Source organism: Rhinolophus ferrumequinum, chromosome 10 (assembly GCF_004115265.2).
Source record: "Rhinolophus ferrumequinum isolate MPI-CBG mRhiFer1 chromosome 10, mRhiFer1_v1.p, whole genome shotgun sequence".
NCBI classification, from domain to species: domain Eukaryota; kingdom Metazoa; phylum Chordata; class Mammalia; order Chiroptera; family Rhinolophidae; genus Rhinolophus; species Rhinolophus ferrumequinum.
In genome coordinates, this window is record NC_046293.1 from 92077817 (window position 1) to 92102068 (window position 24252).

The following is a 24252-nucleotide window of genomic DNA, read 5'->3' on the forward strand; positions in this document are numbered from 1 at the left end:
CAACATTCGACTGGTGTCCCTGAGCATGACTCAAAGGGAGAACGAGATTTGTCCCTTGAATTCACGGAACAGTCTTACAAAAGTGGGTTTGGAGCCTTTGCTGACATCACTGTAGAAGAGAAGGCAGAATACATCCCGGGCTGTGTGGCCAGCCTGGGGCAAGAGTTGTTGCTGGTAGGGGATCCCTACCACACAGAGGGATGCTTGCAGGGTGTCACAGGCAGCTACAGCCTTCAACAAGCAAAGGTGGTGACTGCACAGGACCTCAAGGGGTTCTCTGTCATTTCTCTTCAGAAATCCAGGTCTGAAAGTTGTCTGTACATCCCAGGGGTCTGGCCCTTCCTTCTGTGGTGCTGTGAACTGGGCCGCAGCTGGCCACACATCCACAATAGGGCCAGAGGACCAGGGCTGCCTCTCAGAGGCTCCCTGGTCAGCACAGCCCCTCTGGGAGCCAGGGCAAAAATGGGAAGTATCCCAGGCCCTGCAGAGAGCACAGACTTGCCCTCCTCCCAGCCCTGCTCTGATGTCCCCTGCCAGCTTCCTCTAGGGACATCTTGCCTCCTACATACCAAGCTTTGCCATAGCACCCCAGAAAATATTGATGACAACGGCAGAGCATCCCCAGGGCACCACTATTCACACAGAACACTGACCAGGGCCCATTCCATCGCAGAGCTTCCCTTAAGATACCCTGAGGACCCCGGGGGGCAGAGCTCTGTGAGGTTTGGGACCCCTCTGTAGGACAGGACAGGCGTGGAACGAGATATAAGAACGCAACCCCCCCCCTCACCCTGCTCTCATCCAAGTGTCTCATGGGCTTCCTGCTCCCCAAAGGAGGGCTCCTTATTTGCAGGATAAGTACACATACAGTGTTCTCAGCTGCAGGAGGGCCTCCCAGGAGACGCCCACTGAATATCTCTGGCTGGAAAACCAGTTGGGACAGGATTCTGGGTCCTGCCCAGTCTCTTCGTGCCACCTCTCTGCGTTGGTGAGCCTCAGCGCAGGGGAAGTACCAGTGCCCGCAGACTGCAAGTCGGAACACAGCCTGGAAAGCAGCCCAGAGGGGCACCTGGGCCCTGGCCCTGCACCAGATGCTGCTGCTGTGATTGATGGACAGAAGCACCTGCAGGACACTTCTATTGAGGCAGGAAACCAAACCTGTCATGACACAGAAAGTGTACTCTCACAGAGAAAAGAAAGCCACCTGCTAGGGCCAAGTCCCCACATCATTCTAGCAATAGCGGGTCACAGCTGTGGAAGAGAGACAGGACAGGTTTCTCCAGAGTGAGTGATCATTCAGATGCCCCAGTGACCATCCCCCAATCAAGTGCAACAGAGACTTCAAAGGAAGCAGAAAATGTGGTAGTTCTAGACCCCAACTGCACGGAAAACGCCTTGCAGGGTTTTTCAGAAGTAACATCAGCCACCGTGTCTCACTGCAGCAGTGGGTACAAGGAAAGGGAGGGTTCTGGCGTGCTGCTTGCCGGGGCCCTGCCGCTGGGGCCCAGGGCACACTCATCTTGTAGTGGCAAATGCACGCTCATCATTATAGCTGTTGAGCAGAAAGGTCTGCAGGCCACCAGGAGAGTGGGTCCTTTTCTGGAAACACAGTCCTGTGAATTTCTGGAGGAAAGACAAGGCTCTCCCTGCAGTGCTGGAGTGCTGCCCTACAAGTCTCTCAGGGCTGGGAAACCACACACTTGTGGCAAGGAGTATGAGCTGCCAGCAGCCCCCAGACTGGGAGGTGATGATGGGGCCCTTTGGCAGGTGGCCTACCCTGCAGAACCTGGGACAGTTCTGGTTCCCCAAGCTGCTTCTGGCAGAGAAGAAACTTGTTCCCCGGAGCCCGCGGGGGGCATGCTGAGCATAGAGGAGACTGCCCGAAGAGAAACCGCCTGGGGAGAGCCAGAGCAACCAGACCAGACGGGCAGACAGGGAAGATGCTGCTCTGGCGCCAAGCCGTGGGCCTGAGGACCCACGCGGGGCACCTCCGGGCATGCCGGGTGGGGGGCCCTCGGAGGGCGGCCCTGCTCTGGCCTCTGCCCACACTCCACTGCTCCCTCCGCGAGGACGGCCCCAAAGGCTCCTCCTGGCTTCTCAGGAGTCTGGGAAGCGCCTGACGCTTCCCAAGGTAACCTCCTTCAGGAAAAGCCAGCTATCAGCTGCCCAGAGGTGGGCCACTGCGGCTAGCTGGCAGGGAGCGTCCGGCCAGGACCCGGCTCCTCCGCATGTGCAGTCAAGCGCTTCCCCTATGGTCGCCCTCCAAGGCACCGGTGAGGGAGCCAGACGCCTGATCCAAGTGGGGGATGTGGAAACACCAGGGAACCTCAAAAGCAGAAGGCTGTGCTCAGAAAGCTGCGACACCGAAAGATTCAAAGCTCCAGAGAAAAGGCTCAAGGCAAGGCTGGCTGTAGCTCATAAGACCTTTGCAAATTTTTTTGAGTCAAAAGTTTTAGACAAAGAGAACACCAATGAAAGTTCTGCAGCTTCTCTCAAGGGCCAGAAGATGAGCAGGCTGCTCCAGAGTTCCTGGTGTGCATTTCTGAAAAGCAAGGATGCAGAAGGCTCCAAAGGCCCTTGTTGAGTTCGGGTCCAGAACCGAAAATACTGAATTCTCTCAGACTGTCTGAACCAGGGACTAAGAGCCACTGTGAGGAGCAGGCAGAGGACAAGAGCTATGTTTTTAGAAATCACTGGGCACCCACACTGTCCCGCACACTTTTGTCACCCAGCAGTTTGGTCTCTCCAGATAACAGGAGACAAAGTGACCCAACCATCACAAGCCCCCAAGAAAGTGGTAGGTGCCTATGCCCAGGTATCTTCTCTGAAAAGTCCTGGCTGATATCACCCACCAGCCCTGGTTCGCAGCAGGCTGGGATCAGCCACACTCTCCCTTCCAGCTCTGCCTGTTGCTTGGCATATGGAAGCCAGGGTATGCCTTGCAAACCCTTGAGCCCCAAGCCCCAGAGCCCCAGGCCTGGTGCTCAGCAGGCAGATTTCCGCTACCCTGGCATGGGGAGTGCCATTTCCATCGTTTTTTTTGGAAGCTACAGCAACATGGATAGCAGCCCAGAGACCCCTGAAAGGCCCAAGACTTCCGAGGTCCGAACAAGCCTCCCACTTTCTCTACAGACACTGAACAAGGATGACCTGAAGGAGGAGGGCCTGAAAAGAAATCAGCATCACCGATGTCTGAGCACAGTACCCTCATTCAGAGACCTTCCTGGGAGTGAGGTGAGTTATCTGTGACTCCCACCAACCCCTTTGTTTACCTCTTAAGGCAAGAGCAGGAGGGAACCACAAGGGAAATCTTCCTAAGTGAGAGAGAGGTGAAGTAGGAAGGCTAATCTGCCCATTAGTCCCAGAGCAGCCCCCACCCCAATCAGCAGCAATGTGTGGCCAGCTTCTTGGAATTTGCCAACTAAAAGTAGGAATTGGCATTTCATCATAATCCTAATATCTAGGTGTCTGTCTGAGGCCCACCCCAACTGGTCCTAATATACGACACCATCTGAGCACAGGGACAAGTGGGACAGCTCTGTGGGCTATAACCAACAGATATGACCAACTATAACCAACTCACAGAGCACTCCAGGCCCCAGAGCGGCTGCTTAGGAGGGAGGGGAGCTGGGGAGAAGTTTTCATGGCAGTGTATTCCCACCACGCTGGAATTAGACCATTAAACATTTAAATGCCATCACTACCAGCCGAAAATATATCACTTTACTTACCACATTTCCTCATCTGTAAGGCGTTAAACATTAACTTTCAAGCTTTTTTCCTTTAGTGTACTTAATTTAAAAAATTATTACTAAAGAAAAAAAGTCCATGCAGATGTAGAAGGGAAAAGGTAACAATCTTCCTTTCAAACCCTTCAATCCCAATCCACCAAGGAAACAATGTCGGTAGTCTAATGTGGGTTCTCTTCATTGTGTTTACACATACATAGGATAATAAGGGGGAGTTTGGGGATCGTATGCAAATATTACTTTTTTTCTCTTGGTAATATACCATGTACAGTCCTCCAGCCGTTTTATGTACATTGTTCTCTATTTAAAAGTTGCATACTATGAGGTCTGACAATTAAGTTCGTGAACTCATCCTAGACAAAGTGCTACACACCTCATTGCTGAGTATCATTATGGTCACCTTTGAAGTACTCCCCTTGGGAAGCTACGCACCGATGCCAGCGCCTAGTCCACCCTTCAAAGCAATTTTGGAAATCTTTTTCTGAAATGGCCATCAGAGCTGTCATCTTATTATCCTTGATGTCCTGAATGTCATCAAAATGTCTTCTTTTCAATATTTCCTTTATCTTCGGGTAAAGAAAGAAGTCATTAGGGGCCAGATCAGGTGAAGAGGGAGGGTGTTCCAATACAGTTATTTGTTTACTGGCTAAGAACTCCCTCACAGACAGTGCTGTGTGAGCTGGTACATTGTCGTGATGCAAGAGCCATGAACTGTTGGTGAAAAGTTCAGGTCGTTTTTGTCTAACTTTTTCACGCAGCCTTTTCAGCACTTCCAAATTGTAAACTTTGTTAACTGTTTGTCCAGTTGGTACAAATCCTTAATGAATAATCCCTCTGATATCAAAAAAGATTAGTAACTTTGTATTGACTCTGGATTTGGACTGACAGAACTTTTTTGGTCGTGGAGAATTGGCTGACTTCCATTGTGCACTTTGACGCTTTGTTTCAGGGTCATATTGGTACACCCATATCTCATCACCAGTGATAACATGGCCCAAAACCTCGTCTTTCCTCTCCAAAAGGTCTTGGCAAACTTCAACTCTCCTTTGCTTTTGTTCATCAGTGAGCTCCTTCGGGACCATTTTTGCACAGATCTTTCTCACACTAAGATTTTCCTAACTGTTTCTCTATTGGTGTTTACTTGGTCTCCTATGCTTCTCACAGTCAGCCGATGATTTTGATAAACAATTCGATGAATTTTTGCAATGTTTTCATTAGTTCTGCTCATTACTGGCTGCCCTGACCTCTCTTCAGTAACGCGTCCTCTCACATCAGAAAAACGTTTAATCCATTTGTACACTGCTGTTTTCTTCATGGCGTTATTCCCATAAACTTGGACTAACATATCTCTGATTTCACTTCCACTCTTGCCAAGTTTAACAAGAAATTTAATGTTTGTTCATTGCTCTAATTCAAGCTCATACATTCTTGAGGTAGCACACAAAACTACACAACAATAATTAACATCACTCAGCAAGACACCACCACATGTTGACATGAACATAGCTGTAATACTCTGATATACCAAGGTTATGAAACCTTACCCAGCAGTTTGTACAGTGCTGCCAATGTAAGTGCACGGTGGCAAGTTTGCAAACTTAATTAACAGACCTTGTACTTCACAGTATGGCTATCCTGTATTTAGTTAACTATTCTATTGATTAATATTGAGATAATTTTTAGTTTGGGGCTGTTATAGTTATAAATAATGCTGCAACAGGATCCTTGAACACATGTCCTTAGGTATTGATGTTTTTATTTTTGTAGAATATAAATGAGGGATTACACAATCAAACAATATGAGCATTTTTAATTTTAATAGATTTCAGGTTACTTTTTAAAATGATGGTGGCAATTAACACTCTCGGTAGCAGTGTATGCGAGTGCCCATTTCTTGACATTCCTCTCACTTAGATGCTTATTGCTCCTTTTAATTTTTTACTATCGGAAATACCAAGAGAAATTGATTTAAAAATAAAGACATATAGTGTTAACTCAGTAAAATCAAGTAGTAATCAAAAAAAGATTATTAGTATCTAAATAATGTAATTAACATGACTGATTTAATAGTACTATAAATATATATGTATATGTGTATATAGGTACACACATGCGCATACACACACACATACACACACGCTGGAAAACACACATTCCCTGAGTTTGTGCCTGTGCTTAGGTGGGTGTTGTATATCAGAGGGGCAGGTGGGGTGGGCCCTGCAGCCTTCATGGTTTTCAACAAGCAGTAAGTGAGATGACTGTAAAGTGCTCAGCCAAGGGCCAGGCATGAAGTGGGTTCTCCATAGGTATCAGTTCCCATTTCTCTTTCTCTTTAAAATCCTACTGGAAGAGAGGGAAGGCCTAGTATTCTTTCACATCAGAATATGTACAAAGACAAGAGAGCAAATGCATGACTAGCAGATACCTGAACACAGGTTAAGGGAGTGGGAGAGAAGCTCCGAGAAGTTTGTCCTCTCTCTGAAGTCTTGCGCAACAATGGAACAGGAAACTCAACTTGGAGACATGAAGGCTCCATCTTGTGGTGGCCCCTGAGAAAGCAGGCTGTGATTGTCAGACTATTTGCCAGGAGTTCAGTCAACGTTCCATGTTCTTATTTCCACAATGCTTTTAAGGAGCCAGGGTTGTTTTATTGCAGTACTCCAAAACAACCATTCTTAATATTTTGTTAAATTTCCTTCCAGCTTTTTTTCTATCAGCAAGTTTTATATATTTAACATGGTTATGATCATGTCACTTATAGAGGCTTTAATTTTCTATGATTTGCATCCTACAGTTTGTTTCTTTTTCTTTTTTTTAATTAAAGTTTATTGGAGTGACAATTGTTAGTAAAGTTACATAGATTTCAGGTGTGCAACTCTGTATTACATCATCTATAAATCCCATTGTGTGTTCACCACCCAGAGTCAGTTCTCCTTCCATCACCATACATTTGATTCCCTTTACCCTCATCTACCACTTCCTTCCCCCGCTACACCCTGGTAACCACTAAACTATTGTCTGTGTCTATGAGTTTTTGTTTCTCATTTATTTGTCTTATTCTTTTGTTGTTTTTGGTTTATATACCACACAACAATGAAATCATATGGTTCTCTGCTTTTTGTGACTTATTTTGCTTAACATTTGTTGTGCGGGGTGTCATGTGGGGTCTCAGCTACCGCTCCCCACACAAGAACACAGGATATGGTGAGGCCAAAAAGGAACACCAATAGAGCCATAGGTAGGGGAGTCATACCACTATAGTCTCACTGGAGGCTGGATTCACATGACGTGCGACCTGCTGTCCGCTTTTCTGCCAACCGACCGACACAACTCTCCTCGACTCCACTCCCCAACGCAGCCGCGGCAGTTATACTAGTGGCCAATGGCTCAATGGTTACAGATGACGGCCATCTACTACCCGAGCCAGCACCTTTCCACATGAGGCCAAGAGCCTGGAAACTGCTCTCTGGGGCTCTTTCCCCACAACATTATAATCTCAAGATCCATCCATGTTGTCACAAACAGTCCTATTTCATCTTTTCTTACTGCCGAATAGTATTCCATTGTGTACATATACCACAACTTCTTTATCCATTCATTTATCGAATGACTTTTTGGTTGTTTCCATGTCTTGGCCACTGTAAACAAAGCTGCAATGAACATTGGAGCACATATGTCTTTATGGATAAATGTTTTCAGACTTTTTGGGTAGATACCCAGGAGAGGGATTGCTGGGTGATATGGTAATTCTATTCGTAATTTTTTGAGGAACCTCCACACTGCCTTCCATAATGGCTGCACCAGTCTGCAATCCCACCAACAGTGTATAAAGGTTCCTTTTTCTCCACAGGCTCTCCAACACTTGTTACTATTTGTCTTGTTGATGATAGCCATTCTAACTGGTGATATCTCATTGTAGCTTTTATTTGCATTTCTCTGATGATTAGTGATGTTGAGCATTTTTTCATATGTCTGCTTGCTATTTATTTGTCCTCTTTAGAGAAATGTCTCTTCAGGTCCTCTGCCCATTTTTCTTTTTTTCGTTGTTGAGTTGCATGAGTTCCTTGTATATTTTGGATATTAGCCCCTTATCGGAGGCACTGTTTGCAAATATCTTCTCCCATTCAGTTGGTTGCCTCTTTATTTTGTCGATGGTTTCTTTTGCTGTGCAGAAGCTTTTAAGTTTGTTGTAGTCCCATTCATTTATTTTAGCTTTGACTTCCCTTTCCTTTGGAGTCAAATTCATAAAATACTCTTTGAACCCAAGGTCCATAAGTTTAGTACCTATGTTTTCTTCTATGCAGTTTATTGTTTCAGGTCTTATGCTTAAGTCTTTGATTCATTTTGAATTAATTTTGGTACATGGTGACAGATAGCAGTCCAGTTTCATTCTTTTGCACGTGGCTTTCCAATTCTGCCAGCACCATTTATTGAAGAGGCTGTCTTTTATCCATTGTATGTTTTTGCTTCTTTGTGAAAAATTATCTGTCCATATTTATGTGGTTTTATTTCTGGATTCTCAATTCTATTCCATTGGTCTATGTGTCGGTTTTTCTGTCAATACCATACTGTTTTGATTATTGTTGCTCTGTAGTACAAGCTAAAGTCAGGGAATGTTATAACTCCAGCATTGTTCTTTTTACTTAGGATTGCTTTCACTATTCAGGGTCTTTTGTGGTTCCATACAACTCTGATGATTTTTTGTTCTATTTCTTTAAAAACTGCCATTGTGATTTTGATCGGGATTGCATTAAATCTGTATATTGCTTTGGGTAATACAGCCATTTTAACTATGTGGATTCTTCTGATCCATGAGCACGGAATGTCTTTCCATTTCTTTGTGTCTTCTTCAATTTCTTTTAAATTATCTTATAGTTTTCAACATATAAGTAAGTCTTTTACATCCTTGGTTAAGTTTATTCCTAGGTATTTTATTCTTTTTGTTGCAATAGCAAAAGGAATTGTTTTTTTATTTCTTTTTCTGAGATTTCATTGTTAGTATATAGGAATGCAATGGACTTTTGTACGTTGATTTTGTAGACGGCAGCTTTATTGTGTTCGTTTATTGTTTCTAAGAGCTTTGTGGTGGAGTCGTTAGGGTTTTCTACATATAGCATCATGTCATCTGCAAAGAGTGACAATTTTAACTTATTCATTCCCAATTTCGATGCCTTTTCTTTCTTTCTCTTGCCTGATTGCTCTGGCAAGGACTTCCAACACTATGCTGAAAAGCAGAGGTGATAGGGGACAGCCCTGTCATGTTCCTGAAAGTAGAGCAAAGAGCTTCAGTTTTCACCATTAATTATGAGATTAGCTGAGGGCTTGTCATATGTGGCCTTTATTATGTTAAGGTATTTTCCTTCTATACCTATTTTATTAAGTGTTTTAATCATAAATGGATGTTGTATCTTGTCAAATGCTTTTACTGCATCAATTGATATAATGATATGATTTTTGTCCTTTATTTTGTTTATGTGATGTATCACATTGATGGATTTGCGGATGCTGAACCATCCTTGTGCCCCCGGGATGAACCCCACTTGGTCGTGATGAATAATCTTTTTAATGCAATGTTGTATTCGATTTGCAAGAATTTTGTTTAGGGTTTTTGCATCTGTATTCATCAGAAATATTGGTCTGCAGTTCTTTTTTTGTGTTGTCCTTACCAGGTTTTGGTATCAGGGTAATGTTGGCCTCATAAAATGAGATAGGGAGTACTGTCTCTTCAATTTTTTGGAAGAGTTTGAGCAGGATTGGCATTAGATCCTCTTTGAAGGTTTGGTAGAATTCACTAGTGAAGCCATCTGGTCCCGGACTTTTGCGTTTGGGAAGGTTTTGGATGACTGATTCAATTTCGTTACTGGTGATTCGTCGGTTTAGATTTTCCAGTTCTTCATGGTTCAGCCTTGAAAGGCTCTATGTTTCTAAGAACTTGTCCATTTCTTCTAGGTTATTGCATTTGGTGGCATATAGTCCTTCATAGTATTCTTGAATGATCCTTTGTATTTCATTGGTGTCGTGATAACTTCCTCTTTTTCATTTCTGATTTTGTTAATTAGTGTCTTCTCTCTTTTTGTCTTACTGAGTCTAGCCAAGGGTTTGTCAATTTTGTTAATCTTTTCAAAGAACCAGCTCTTTGTCACATTAATTTTTTCTATTGTCTTTTTGTTCTCTATTTCATTTAGTGCTGCTCTGTTTTTTGTTATTTCATTTCTTCTGCTTACCTTGGGTTTCACTTATTCTTCTTTTTCTAGTTCTTTAAGGTGTAACATGAGGTTATGTATTTGGGATTTTTCTTGTTTCTTGAGATAGGCCTGTAATGATAGAAATTTCCCTCTTAAAACTGTTTTCGCTGCATCCCCAAAATTTTGGTAGGATGTATTTTCATTGTCATTTGTTTCTATGTATCTTTTGATCTCTCCTCCAATTTCTTCTTTGACCGAGTCATTCTTTAAAAGTATGTTGTTTAATCTCCATGTACTTGTGTTTTTTCCTGCTTTCTTTTTGCAGTTGATATCCAGTTTCCAAAGGCTTGTGATCAGAGAATATGCTTGGTATGATTTCAATCTTCTTAAATTTGCTGAGGCTGATTTTATGTCCCAATATATGGTCTATCTCGAGAATGTTCCATGTACACTAGAAAAGAATGTATAATCTGATGTTTTAGGATGAAGTGCTCTATATATGTCAATTATGTCCATTTCATCTAATGTGTCATTTAGTGCATTTAGTGCTGCTATTTCGTTATTTATTTTCTGTTTGGATGATCTATCCATAGCTGTCAATGATTCATTTAAGTCCCCTAGTATAATTGTGTTTTGGTCAATTTCTCCCTTTAGTACTGTTAGTAGTTGCTTGGTATATTTCGGTGCTCCCTGATTGGGGGCATAACTATTGATGACTGTTATGTCTTCTTGTTGTATAGTCCCCTTTACCATTATGAAACGTCCATCTTTGTCTCTTGTTATCTTTTTCACCCTGAAGTCTGTTTCATCTGATATCATTATGGCTACACCTGATTTTCTCTGGGTACCATTTGCTTGGAGTTGTCAATTTCCATCCTTTCACTTTGAGTCTATGCTTGTCCTTGTAGCTGAGATGTGTCTCTTGGAGGCAGCATATGGTTGGTTTTAGTTTTTTGATCCAATCTGCTACTCTGTGCCTTTTTATTGCAGAATTCAGTCCATTTAGATTTTGGATGATTATTGATATGTGAGGATTTCCTGTCATTCTATCTTTAGTTTTCTGGTAAGACTGTGTCTCCATTGTTTCTTTGCCTTTTGTTGTTTATTATTTCTGTGTGGTGATGTTCTCTGATTTTCCCTCTTTTTCTTCTCTAATTACATTATACATTTCAGTTCTGGATTATTTTTAGTGGTTACCATTAAGTTTATATGAAAGAAAGTTTGATGTTTAGAGTATACCATTTTCTTCAGCATGCTTACTTTCTCCATTCCCATATTCCGGTTCAGGCCTTTACTCTCTGCCCTTTTATGTTTTGGTTGCCACAAATTATCACGATTGATGCTGGTCAAATCACGTCCTTCAGTATTTCCTATACTGAACCTATAGTGGACCTATATTGCAGGTCGTGTGTTAGAAATTCCCTCAGCTTCTGTGTGTCTGGAAGGTCTTCATTCCTCCTTCATATCTAAAGGATATCTTTTCTGGATATATTATTCTGGGCTCATAATTTCTGTCTTTCAATAGTTTGAATATTTGGTTCCATTCTCTCCTGGTTTGTATACTTTCTGCTGAAAAATCTGATGATAATCTAATAGGCTTTCCTTTGTAGGTTACCATCTTCTTTTCCCTTGCAGCCTTGAGGATTCTTTCTTTGTCATTGATTTTTGACAGCTTCAATACAATATGCTTTGGAGAAGGCCTGTTCGCGTTGAGGTAATTAGGTGTTCTATTTGCTTCTTGGATTCGAGGATCCAGTTCTATCCCCAAGTTTGGGAAGTTCTTGTTGACTATTTGTTTGAATGTACTCTCTGTTCCCTTCCCTCTTACTTCTCCTTCTGGTATGCCCATTATTCTTACATTGCTCTTTCTGACAGAGTCAGAAAGTTCTTGTAGAGTTCTTACATTTCTTTTAAGTCTCAAGTCTCTTTCTTCTTCCATCCGTGTCAATTCCAGATTCCTTTCTTCGATGTCACTGATTCTTTCCTCCATTTGGTCAACTCTGCTACCTAATATGACTATTTCATTCTTCATTTCTTTTATTCAGTTCTTAATCTCCAGAAATTCTATTTGATTCTTTTTAAAATTTCAATCTCTTTGGTAGAATGTTCATTTTGTTCTTTATTGTGTTTCTGAGTTCATTAAACTGCCTTTCTGTGTTTTGTTGCATCTCGTTGAGTTTTTTCAGAACTGCAATCTTGAATTCTCTGTCATATAAGTCACATATTTCCATATCTCTAAGTTCATTTTCTGGAGACTTTTCATTTTCTTTCTGAGCTGTCTTATTGCCTTGGTTATTCATGGCAATTAATGATTTATTGTTTCTGTTCCTAGACATCTACAGGAGTGGGTTCTGCAACTGGTTCACAGAAAGAGGTCTCTCTTTTGTTTCTCAGTAGGTGTTGGTAGAATGTTTTATTTTCTCTCCAACTGTAGCCTTTTATTCTCTCCCACACTGTAGTGCTATGTTTTCTCTGCAGTATTCCAGCCTCTCACACAATGGGGGGATTGCCTGGAAGGCGGTCTTCTCCTCTGTAAACAGTTCGCCTCGGTCATATGGCACTGCCTCTGTGTGTGGAGAGCTTCTTAAGTTCCAAAGCTCTTCCTGCACCAGATTCAGCGCCTGTGTGTTTCAGCAGCTCTGTCTACTCCTGCAGGGACCCGCCCAGATAGGTGGGGACAGGGTTCGGGGTGAGTTGTGAGAGGTGGGCCAGAGCAATGGTGGCGACCACCACCACAGCCAGTCCTGCTTCCACAGCTCCCTCCCCTTTGCGGGAACTAGTTGGGCTGTGAATCTGTGTCTGCGGACCACAGTTCTCAGAACTGTAAATATTCTGTTCTTTTGATATGTCACTGCTACTGTTCTGTTTCTAGCACTGGGCATGTGTGGGCGGGGTGAGCCCTAGGAGGGTAGGGTTGGTGAGGCTAGTCTCAGTGCCTAAGGCTTCCATTCTCTGCTCGGCAGTGATGGTTTAAACCACCATTTTCAGGCTTCTGCCCTCAGTCTTTGCTCTGAGGTCTCTGCCGTGAGCGTTGGGTTTAGCAGTATTATATGCTCTTCCCTCAGCCCTGTGGGCCATAAGCAGAGCCCTCCCAGTCTGAGTTCTTCCCTCTCCTACAGCTGCGGTAATTCCTTGAGCTCGGAGCACCGAGTTGAGTTCTTCCCTCTCCTACAGCTGTGGAATGCATTGAGCTCGGAGCACCGAGCTAGGTCTACGTCCTGCGCCCGCGCGGCCCTGTCTCCATACTTCTCCTTTCCCTCCTCCCCCTCTCGTGCAATTTGCCCACCTTTAGGTGATTTCAGTAGTGTGCCTCTTAGTCTTGCCTGTCTGCTGTGCATGGAGTCCTTTGTGGAGTTATAGTTGTTCAATACGTTGTAAATTCCAGTTAAGATTTCAGGAGGCTCACCTCACGCCACCATTTTTATGACGTCAGTTTGTTTCTTTAAAGCTTTTAAGTTGAGAAATACAGAAGTCATACAGAAAACCATGATGCACAAATGTGTATATAATACAGTGATACCTGAGTTTTCGAATGTAATCCATTCTGGAAGACCGTTCAAGTTCTGAAACGTTGGAAAACAACTGAGAGCTAGGCTTCAGGATCTTGCACTCAGAGGAAGCCATGTGACATGTTCGACTTCTGAGTCGTGTTTGAAAACCAAAGCATTTACTTCCGGGTTTATAGCATTTGTAAACCGAAATGTTCATCAAGGGAGACATTCGAAAACTGAGGTACTACTGTATATTGTAAAACAAATATTCAGTAATCTCTACCTAACAGGAAACACCACACTAACCCCTGCCCTGTCCCTTTCCTGCTCAGAGCACCCTTCCTCCTCTCTGGCCCCAAACACTGTGCCAGTGTTTATGGTATTCACTTCCTTGCCTTTCATTATAATTTTAGTACTTAATTTTGCACCCACAATGTGGTATATTTTGGCCTGTTTTTGAGCTTTATGTAAATAAAACCTTACATGTTCCTTTGGATTTTATCCATTCTATTTTCTGCCTTCTTTTGCTCTGATTATGTTAAGACTCATCCTTGTGCTGTGTTTCTAAAGTTTTTTCATTTTCATTGTTATACAAGTTTACCTTAAATCAGCATAGCACAGTGTGTTTATCTGGCAGCTGTTTCTGGACTTAGGGCTTTCTCCAGTTTATGTCTGTTGTGCTAGAGCTGCTAGGAACATTTGTGCCCAGGTGCCTGCTGCACATGCATGGGCATTCTGCAAGGTGCGTTCCTGGGAGTAGGGTGGCTGGGTCCTTAGGGCATGCATATCTTCAGCATATGTTGCCAGATATTTTTCCAAAGTGATTGTGCCAGTTTACACTCCCTTCTTAAGAGTTTCCTTTGTCCCATATTCTCATTAACATTGGTTGATATTGTCAGGTTTTTTTAATTTTAGCCCTTCTGCTAGGTGGGTAGAGGTATCTCATTGTCATTTTAATTTGCATTTCTCCAACTTCTAAAGAAGCTGGGCACCCATTATGTGCTTAATGACAGTGTGAATATCCTCTCTGTGGACATGTCTGACTTAATCTCTTGTCTGTCTATGAGGTTGTCTTTTCTTACTGATTGTGTATATTCTGGATACAGTCACAGTTGGTTAATGTGCCACAAATACCATTTCCCATTCCATGGCTTGTTTTTTCCTTCTTTAATGGTACATTTTGATGAACACAAGTTCTTAATTTTAGTGTCAAATATATCCATCTTTTCTCTACTCCAAAGTCGTGAACAGAATCCCCTAAACTGCCTTTTCTGAAGCTTTCATGGTCTTGCTTTTCACATTTAGGTCTGTGAGACCTAAAACTGTTTTTTTCTCTTTTGATCCATCCTGTGTTGATTCAGTGTCTTCATCACTGTAGTTGTGTAGTAAGTGTTGCTGTCCAGTTGACCACATCCTCTCAGCTTATTCTTCAATTTGATGAATATTTATTGAGGGCCAACTATGGGCCAGACAGTATTATAGGTGCTGTGGATACAATATTGGATAATATATAAAGATCTCTGTCCTCAAAGCAGGAACAGGAGTGGCAGGATTAAATAAATAATTGAGCAAATAAGATTATTTCAGATATTAAAGACTAAAAAATATTGAAAATGTAATTAAGAAATTGGAAAGGTTAATGGGATAGAGAGTTAAGGGCTGTGAAACCGAGGCTCCTTTAGCTTGGAAGTTTGGAGTCTAACATTTGAACCAAGCCTTGAATGATGAGGAGCCTGTAAAGGTGGCCCTCTCAGGGCCAAGCCCAACATTTCAGTGACATGTTAGAATTCCCTCACCTACAGACTGCCATATACTTCCCATTCTCCGCAATGTCATCTCACACCTGGGAGACCATAGCATATTTGATGTGTTTGTAGGATGGAGGCAATCCTCACGTGTGAAAGGTGTTAATTTACATATAGACATTTCTTCCCTTTTCAATTTCAGGTTTAGGGGCAAAAAACTCACAATTCCAACGGAAGCAGGCTCCAGCATCTGCTGTACACACACACACTTGCACGCTGGCTAAGGGGGCTTAGGAAGGAGACCAAGATCAAGAGAATAAAATGAAAACTAATTGTATGGGTGAGAGGAATGGGTGCAAACTAGATGTTTAGAATGCTTGTGTATGTTTTATTCCCCACTGTGCTACTTACTGACCTTGAAACTTGGAATAAGACCATAACCCAGAGTCTGTTACCTTATCTATAAGGATTGGACTAGGTGGTCTTACTTAGGTCACTGCTAAGTATAAATCAACTTTGTGAATGAATAGTGGATAGTTTTCCTGACCATCACCCACAGTCTTCTCCAATTTTGATAGCAAGGATCCAAGGTACTCTTTCTACTTAGAGATTTTAAATGATGGAGGGGGACAATGCATTGTCAACATTTTCTAACCTTTAAAAACCTGTGGATATTCTAAAATTTATGTGAAGAGGCACAAGCCCTAGAATAGCTAAAATAATTTGGGAAAAAATAATAAAGTGGGAGGAATCCTCTACCTGACATTAAGGCTTGCTGTATAATCAAGACACATTGGTATTGGGGGAGGGATAGACACACAGAGATCACTGCAAATGAGTACAGAACCCCCAAACAGACCCACACAAACCTACTCAACTGATTTTTAGGTGCACAAGCAATTCAGTAGAGGAACAATAGTCTTTTCAACAAACAGTGCTAAAGCATTTGGAAATCCATAGGAAAAAAATGCTTGACCTAAACCTCACACTTTATTAAAAAATTAACTCAAAATTAATTGATCACTGACTTACATGTAAAACATAACAATATGAAATTCTTGGATGGAAACAAGGGAAGATCTTTGAGATCTAAACGGTAGTAAAGAGTTCTTAGTCATGACACCAAAAGTGCATCCATAATGGAAAAATTGATAAATTATATTTCATTAAAATAAAAATTGCTCTGCAAAGACTCTGGTAAGAAGATGAAAAGATAAGCTACACATTGGGAGAATTTATTTGCAAACCACATGTCCAACAACGGGCTAGTTCTATAATATATAAATTACTCTCAAATCTCAACATTAAAAATACAATCCAATTAAAAAACAGGCAAAAGATATTTCACCAAAGAGGATACACAGGTGGCAAATGAGCATGTAAAAAGATGCCTGATCACTGCACTGTACACCTGAAGCTGAAGCTGAACAATAATGAATGTCAACTACAATTATATATATATATATATATATATATATATATATATATATATATATATATATATATATATATATATATAATGTTTACAAGAAGCGGAGTACAGCATTAAGAATAGAGACAGTGGCAATGTAATGGCTGTGTGTGATGTCAGAGGGATAGTGGATGGGGGAGGGGGGTTGACACAGTGTGAGGGATATAAATGATAAATGTCTAACTATTACATTGTTTTGTGCACCTGAAACTAATAAAAAATATTACAAAAAATAAATAAATATAAAAGTGACCAAAAAAAGTTGTTTGACATCATTAAGCATTAGAGAAATGCAAATGAAAGACACAGTCAGAATAACATTTTAAAAATAATTACAACCCCAAATGCTGGCAAGGATGTGAAGAAACTGAATGTCTTGCACATTTCTGGTGGGGATATAAAACAATACAGCCACTCTGAAAAAGGTCTGACAGTTTCCAATGAAAACTAAACCTTAGTTTACCATATGACCAGCAGTTACACTCTTACTCATTTATGTCAGGAAAATAAAATGTACACATAAAGCTATACACAAATATTCACAGCAGCTTTATTCATAATAGACCCAAACTGGAAATGACCCAGATGTCCTCCTTTGGGTGAATAGTTAACAAACTGTAGTATATCCAAGACAATGGAATAGTATTATTCCTTGGTATGAAAACAAAATGAACTATTGATACACACAGCAACAACAATGGACCTCAAGGGAATTATACACAGTGAAAGAAAATCAATACTAAAAGGTCGTGTACTGTAGGAATCCATTTATATAACATTCATAAAATGAAAAAAGTATAGAGATAGAAAACAGATTAGTAACTGCCAGAGGTTGGGGGAAGAGAGATGAGTGAGGTTATAAAAGGGCAACAGAGAGACCCTAGGGTGATGACAGTGTTCTGTATCTTGGCTGTGGGTGTGGATGCATGAACCTACATATGCAATAAAACTGCACAGAATTAAATGCACACAAGTAACTGCACGGAAAACTGGGAACATTTTCCAATGTTCAAATGTGTGTTCTATCAAATGTGTTCTGTCCTTTCTCCTAGAGATCTTCCTTCCAGGATTTTTTGATCTCCTGTTGTAATTTGAAGTAGTTGTTCTCCAAGAACTCTGCATGACTTTCTTCTCTGCTTTCCTGTTTCTTGGATCCTATGTCTTCCTTCACTCCTTTATTGTGTTCAAGAAATTCCCCAGTAGTCTCCTAAGAAAAAGTATGTAGGAGGTACAGTTTTTGAGTTTTTTGCATGCCTGAAAAAAAAAAAAACTTTTTGCTTTTTTTTAAATTTTTTTTTTATTTATTTTTTTATTTTTTAAACTTGTTGGGGTGACAATTGTTAGTAAAATTACATAGATTTCAGGTGTGCAATTCTGTATCACATCATCTATAAATTACATTGTGTGTTTTTTAAACTTGCGTACTTGACGGATAGTTGAACAGTATGTACAATTCAGAATTGAAATTACCCTTCAGAAACTTGGAGGCATTGCTCCAATGTGTTCTAGTATAAAATGCTCTTGGTGAGAAGGGTGATGACAATGTTATTCCCAGCCATTTGTGTATGGCTTGGTTTTATTTTTTCTTTAGCTTTGAGGAGCCTCTTTTATCCCTGGTGTTTTGAAAACTTTTTTGTGGGTATAGGTTTAATATGATTTCAAATCCACGTGTTTGTGACTTAAGTAAAGTAGGGTTTTTAAAAAATTTTTTTCAATTACAATTGATGTTCAATATTGTATTCATTTCAAGTGTATAACACAATGGTTAGACATTCACATAACTTACAAAGTAATCCCGCCAATAGGCCTTGCACCCACCTGACACTTTATATAGTTATTACAATATTATTGACTATATTCCCTAACCTGTACTTTATATCCCCCTGACTATTTTGTAACTGACAATTAGTACTTCTGAAATTTCTTATTGATAATCCTGAAGTTTCTTTTTATTCACTGTGATAAACATTCAGTGTACCCTTTCAATCTGGAGACTCTTATTAACCTTCAGTACTGGGGGAAAATATGTATTTTTAATTTGATAATTTCCTTCCCTCTTTTTTCCTTGGAACTCCTGCTAGTCAGACCTTATACCTCCTTGACAACACTCTAATATTCTTACTATTTCTGTGTTCCATCTCTACATCTTTGTTGTATTTTTCTTGGAGTGATTGTCTCAAATTAATTTCTAACCCTCCTATTGCATTTTTCCATTGTTCATTGTTTCTTATTTTGTAAGGGAAAAAGTGGCTCTTTTCTGATTATATGAATAATACATACTCATTATAAAGAATTCCAACGGCACATAGAAATATAGAGAACATAAAAAATTTCTGTAATCCTCCCACTTTATGGTAATCCGCCTAACATTTTTGGTGACTGTTATTTTATTCCTTTTATACAAACACACTCAAAGTCACACATGCAATTTGATATAAACAGGCTATAAGAGGTGTGATTAAACAATACGGTGAATGTTTAAATTAAAAAAAAAATTAGGACAGTAAAAGACACATTGCCCTTAATCCTCCTCAAAATATTCCCCCTCACTTTGAACACACTTATCCCATCATTCTTACTACTTTCTGAAGCAGTTTTGGAAGTCCTCTTTCATGAGTTTCTTTAGTTGCACTGTCATGGCTACCTCGATATCCTGAATCTATTCGAAACGTTTACCTTTCATGGTCGTTTTGACTTTGCGGAAGAGCCAGAGGTCACACGGTGCCAGATCTGGTGAATGAGGTGGATGAGGACGCACTGTAATGTTTTTATTTGACAGAAATTGCCATATCAGAAGCTGTGTGTGACACAGAGCTTTTCCGTTGTGATCACAAAATATGGTGAATGCTGCTGCCGAGTGCCATCCAACGGAAAGGCAGGGACCTTCAATATTGGAAGCAGCATGTCAAACCTTAATAGGGACCTTCAATATTGGAAGCAGCATGTCAAACCTTAATAACAGTGTATGACAAGTTTCAACTTGTTCAATGCAGTCAGTCGGGTGTGAGCTACGGTTGAGAGAAGGTGTGTTTTAAAGTGTGCTGTAAATCATCCTCCATCATGACAATGCTCCATGTCACACATTGCTTCTGATATGGCAATTTCTGTCAAATAAGAACATTATGGTGTGCCCTCAGCCATCTTATTCAATGAATCTGGCACCGTGAGTCTTCTGGCTCCTCCCCAACATTAAAATCATTCAGGACATTGAGGCAGCCATGACAGTACAACTAAAAGACATGAAAGAGGACTTCCAGAACTGCTTCAGGAAGTGGCAGGAACAATGGGATAAGTGTGTTCAAAGCGAGAGGGGTGGTATTTTGAGGGAGATTAATGGCAATGTTTCTTTTACTGTAATAATTTTTTAAAATTTAAACATTCACTGTATTGTTTGATCACACCTCATATCCATGTTGTTTTTATGATAGACGACATCCTAGTCCCTCTTCCCCTCCTCAGCATCACCTAATTGTGGTCCCCCGTTAACCCCTGCCTACAGCCTATGGCATTCTATATTTCTCCTTACTCTTACAATCATGTATAGATACACATATATGTATACATGCATACACACGTATACTAACACCCTTTCCTATGTCTTACACTTATCACTTAACAATTTCATGGAAATATCTCCAAGGTACTTGTAATTCCAAGTATTGGCTAGATAATATTCCATGGTGTGAATGTATCAAAAGTCACTCCTCCTTTCACCTACTGATAGCTACATAGTTTGTTTCCAGTTGCTGGCAGCTGCAAATATTGATTTAATAATTTACTATGTAACTTTATAGATTAGTGCTTCTTAGTGGATAGTCTCAGGGGGTGAAATTGCCAAATATTATGAGAATTTTTATGCTTTAATAGATTCCAGATTGCCTTCCTAAAGGGCAGTGATATTTTTTTTCCAGTAGTATTTCATATTTCTCCACATCTCCATCAGTAATGAGCATTGTAATCTTACAATTATTGTTTTTGGTTTGATATTGTTGCTGCTTTTAAATTTTATTTTGTTTAATTTTGTCAGCACACATTTACTTGTTGCCTCTTGCTCTTTTTTAAACTTTTTATTTTAAAATAATAGAATAACAGAAAGGTGAAAAATAATACAGAGAAATCCAATGTACCCTTCACCCAGTTCCCCAAAGGTACCATTTTGCATGACTGTTAATAGAACAATATCAACTTTAGAAAACTGACATTGGTAGAATGCGTGGTATATTTCTATGCCATTTTACCACATACCTAGATTCATGTGACCACCACCACAAGCAGGATACAGACTATCCCATCACCCTCATGCTACACTCCTCCAACATACCATCCTTTCCCCTTCCCCAACCACTTTCAACCACTAATCTGATCTCCTTCTCTATGGTTTTGTCATTTAAAAAATGTTACCTTTTTAGATCGGCTTTTTTCACACAGCATAAATCCACTGGTTTCCATTGAGTTGTGTGTATTCATAGTTCATTCCTTTTTATTGCCAAGTACAATTCCATAATATGGCTTCACCATATTTTCCTTACCCAATTACCTGTTGAAGGACATTTGGGTTCTTCCAGTTTGGAGCTATTGCAAATAAAGCTCCTATAAACATTCACGAATAGTTTTTTTGGTTGACAAAAGTTTTCATTCCTGTGGGATAAATGCCCATCAATATGATTGCTGAGTTGTATGGTAAGTATATGTTTAGATTTTTAAAGACGGTGATGAATTTTTTCCAGAGTGGTTACGAGGACAATTAAGTTTGCAAACTCATCCTAGAAAAAGTGCTACGTATCTCATTGCTGAGTATCATTATGGTCACCTTTGAAGTACTCTCCTTGGGAAGCTATGCACTGACGCCAGCACCTAGTCCACCCTTCAAGGCAATTTTGGAACTCTTTTTCTGGAATGGCCATCAGAGCTGTCATCTTATTATCCTTGATGTACTGAATGTCATCAAAATGTCTTCCTTTCAATATTTCCTTTATCATCGGGTAAAGAAAGAAGTCATTAGGGGCCAGATCAGGTGAGTAGAGAGGGTGTTCCAATAGTTATTTGTTTACTGGCTAAAAACTCCCTCACAGGCAGCGCCATGGGAGTTGGTGCATTGTCGTGATGCAAGAGCCATGAATTGTTGGCAAAAAGTTCAGGTCGTCTAACTTTTCCATGCAGCCTTTTCAGCACTTCCAAATATTAAACTTGGCTAACTGTTTGTCCAGTTGGTACAAATTCATAATGAATAATCCCTCTGATATCAAAAAAGGCTAGCAATATCATTGCAACAAGTTCGCAAACTTAATTGTCAGACCTTGTATACTATTTACATTCCCACCATCAATTTTTTGTGAGATCCAGTTCTCTGCATCCTCCCCAACATTTGGAATTTTAGATGTTTTTCATTTTATGTGTACTAATAAGCATATAGTGATATCTCATTGTGATTATGATTTACATTTCCCTAAGGACTAATAATGTTGAACATTTTTCATAGGCTTATTTGCTGTGTTAGTCTGCTAAGGCTGCTACAACAAAATACCACAGAATGAGTAGCTTAAAAAACAGTAGAAATTCATTTCCCACAGTTTTGGAGGCTGGAAAATTCAAGATTAAGGTGCTGGCACTTTCGGTGTCTGGTGAGAACTCTCTTCCTAGATAGCCATCTGTTCACTGTAACTTCATATGGCAGGAAGGGTGAGAAAGTTCTCTGGGGCCTCTTTTATAAGGTACGTATCCCATTCAATAGGTCTCTGCCCTCATAGCCAGATCACCTCCAAAGGCCCCCATATCCTTCTGCCATCACTGTGGGGGTTAGGATTTCAACATATTAATTTGGGGGGACATAAATCTTCAGCCTACAGCATTTGCCATATATTATTTTTCAGTGAAATGTCTCTTCATGTCTTTTGCTCATTTTCTAATTGTATTGTTGGTTTTTGTAGTGGAGTTTTGAGAGTTTTTTAAATGAGATATACTTAACATATAACCTTGCATAAGGTTAAGGTGTACCGTGTGTTGATTTTATACAATTATATATTGTAATTTGATTACCACTGTTAGCTGACACCTCTATCACGTCACATAATTTTCATTAGTTTTTCTGGTGAGAACATTTAAGTTCTACTCTCAGCATCTTTGAAGTTTATAATACATTATTTTTTACTATAATAACTATGCTGTGCATTAGCTCCCCAGGACTTATGCATCTTCTGGTTGCAAATATGTACCCTTTAACAACATCACCCAATTCTCCTACTCCCCAACCCATGGTAATTATCTATTCTATTATCTAGTTCTATGAGTTTGGCTTTTTTAGATTCCATATATGAGAGATATCATGCAGTATTTGTCTTTCTCTAACTTATCTCACTTAGCATAATGCCCTCAAGATTCATTCGTGTTATCACAAATGGCAGGATGTCCTTCTTTCTCATGGCTGAATACTATTCCATTGCATGTATGTACCACATCTTTAGCTATTCATCCATTGATGGACACTTGGGTTGTTTCCATATCTTGGCTGTTGTGAATAATGCTGCAGTAAACATGGGGTGCAGATATCTCTTCCATATCCTGTTTTCATTTCTGTTGGACATATACCCAGAAGTATGATTCCTGGATCATATAGTAGTTCTACTTTTACTTTTTGAGGAACCTCCATACTATTTTCCACATTGGCTGAACCAATTTACATTCCTACCAACAGTGCACAAGGATTCCCTTTTCTCCACATTCTCACCAACACTTATCTCTTATCTTCTTGATGATAGCCATTTTAACAGGTAAATCTAAGCCACATCTCATTGTGGCTTAGATTTGCATTTCCCTGATTAGTGTGATGTTGAGCATCTTTTCATGTAACTATTGGCCATTTTGTTGGCCACTTTCAGAAAATGTCTGTTCAGTGCTTCTGCCCATTTTTTAACCAGGTTGTTTGCTTTTTTTTTTTTAATTGACTTGTATGTATTCTTTATATTTTTTGGATATTAATCTCTTATCCAATATGTGGTTTGTAAATATTTTCTTCCATTTTGTAGGTTGCCTTCTCATTTAGTGGATTGTTCCTTTTGCTGTGCAGAAGTTTTTTGGTTTAACATAGTCCCACTTACTGAATTTTCTTTTGTTACTTGTACTTTTGGTTTCATATCCCAAAAATGATTGCCAAGACCCATGTCAAGGATCTTCTTTCTTATGTTTTCTTCTATGGATTTCACTGTATCGGGTCTTATGTTTATGTGTTTAATGCATTTTAAGTTATTCTTTGTGAGTGCTGTAAGATGGGGTCCAATTTCATTTTTCTGCATGGGGTAGTCCAGTTTTCCCAACACAATTTGTTGAAGAGACTATCCTTTCCCCCATTGGATGTTGTTAGTTGACTTGTCAACTGTTTGTTGACTCTGCTTGTGGGGGTTTATTTCTGGGCTTTATATTCTGTTCCATTGGTCTATTTATGTATATTGATGCCAGTATCATACTATTTATATAACTATACCTTTGTAGTACAGTTTGAATTTAGAAAATGTGAATTTGTTTATTCTCATGATGGCTTTGGCTACTGGGGTGTCTTGTAGTTCCATCCAAATTTTAGGATTTTTTTTTTCTATTTCTGTGAAGAATGCCATTGGA

The 24252-nt window shown here is 40.2% G+C and overlaps 1 protein-coding gene across 1 annotated transcript in view; it reads right to left on the reverse strand.

Annotated features, from left to right (window-relative positions):
* Positions 1–24252, reverse strand: part of LOC117028880 (dirigent protein 10-like) — a 115695-nt gene that overhangs the window by 39751 nt on the left and 51692 nt on the right. The gene's annotated exons all lie outside the window — the stretch shown is intronic.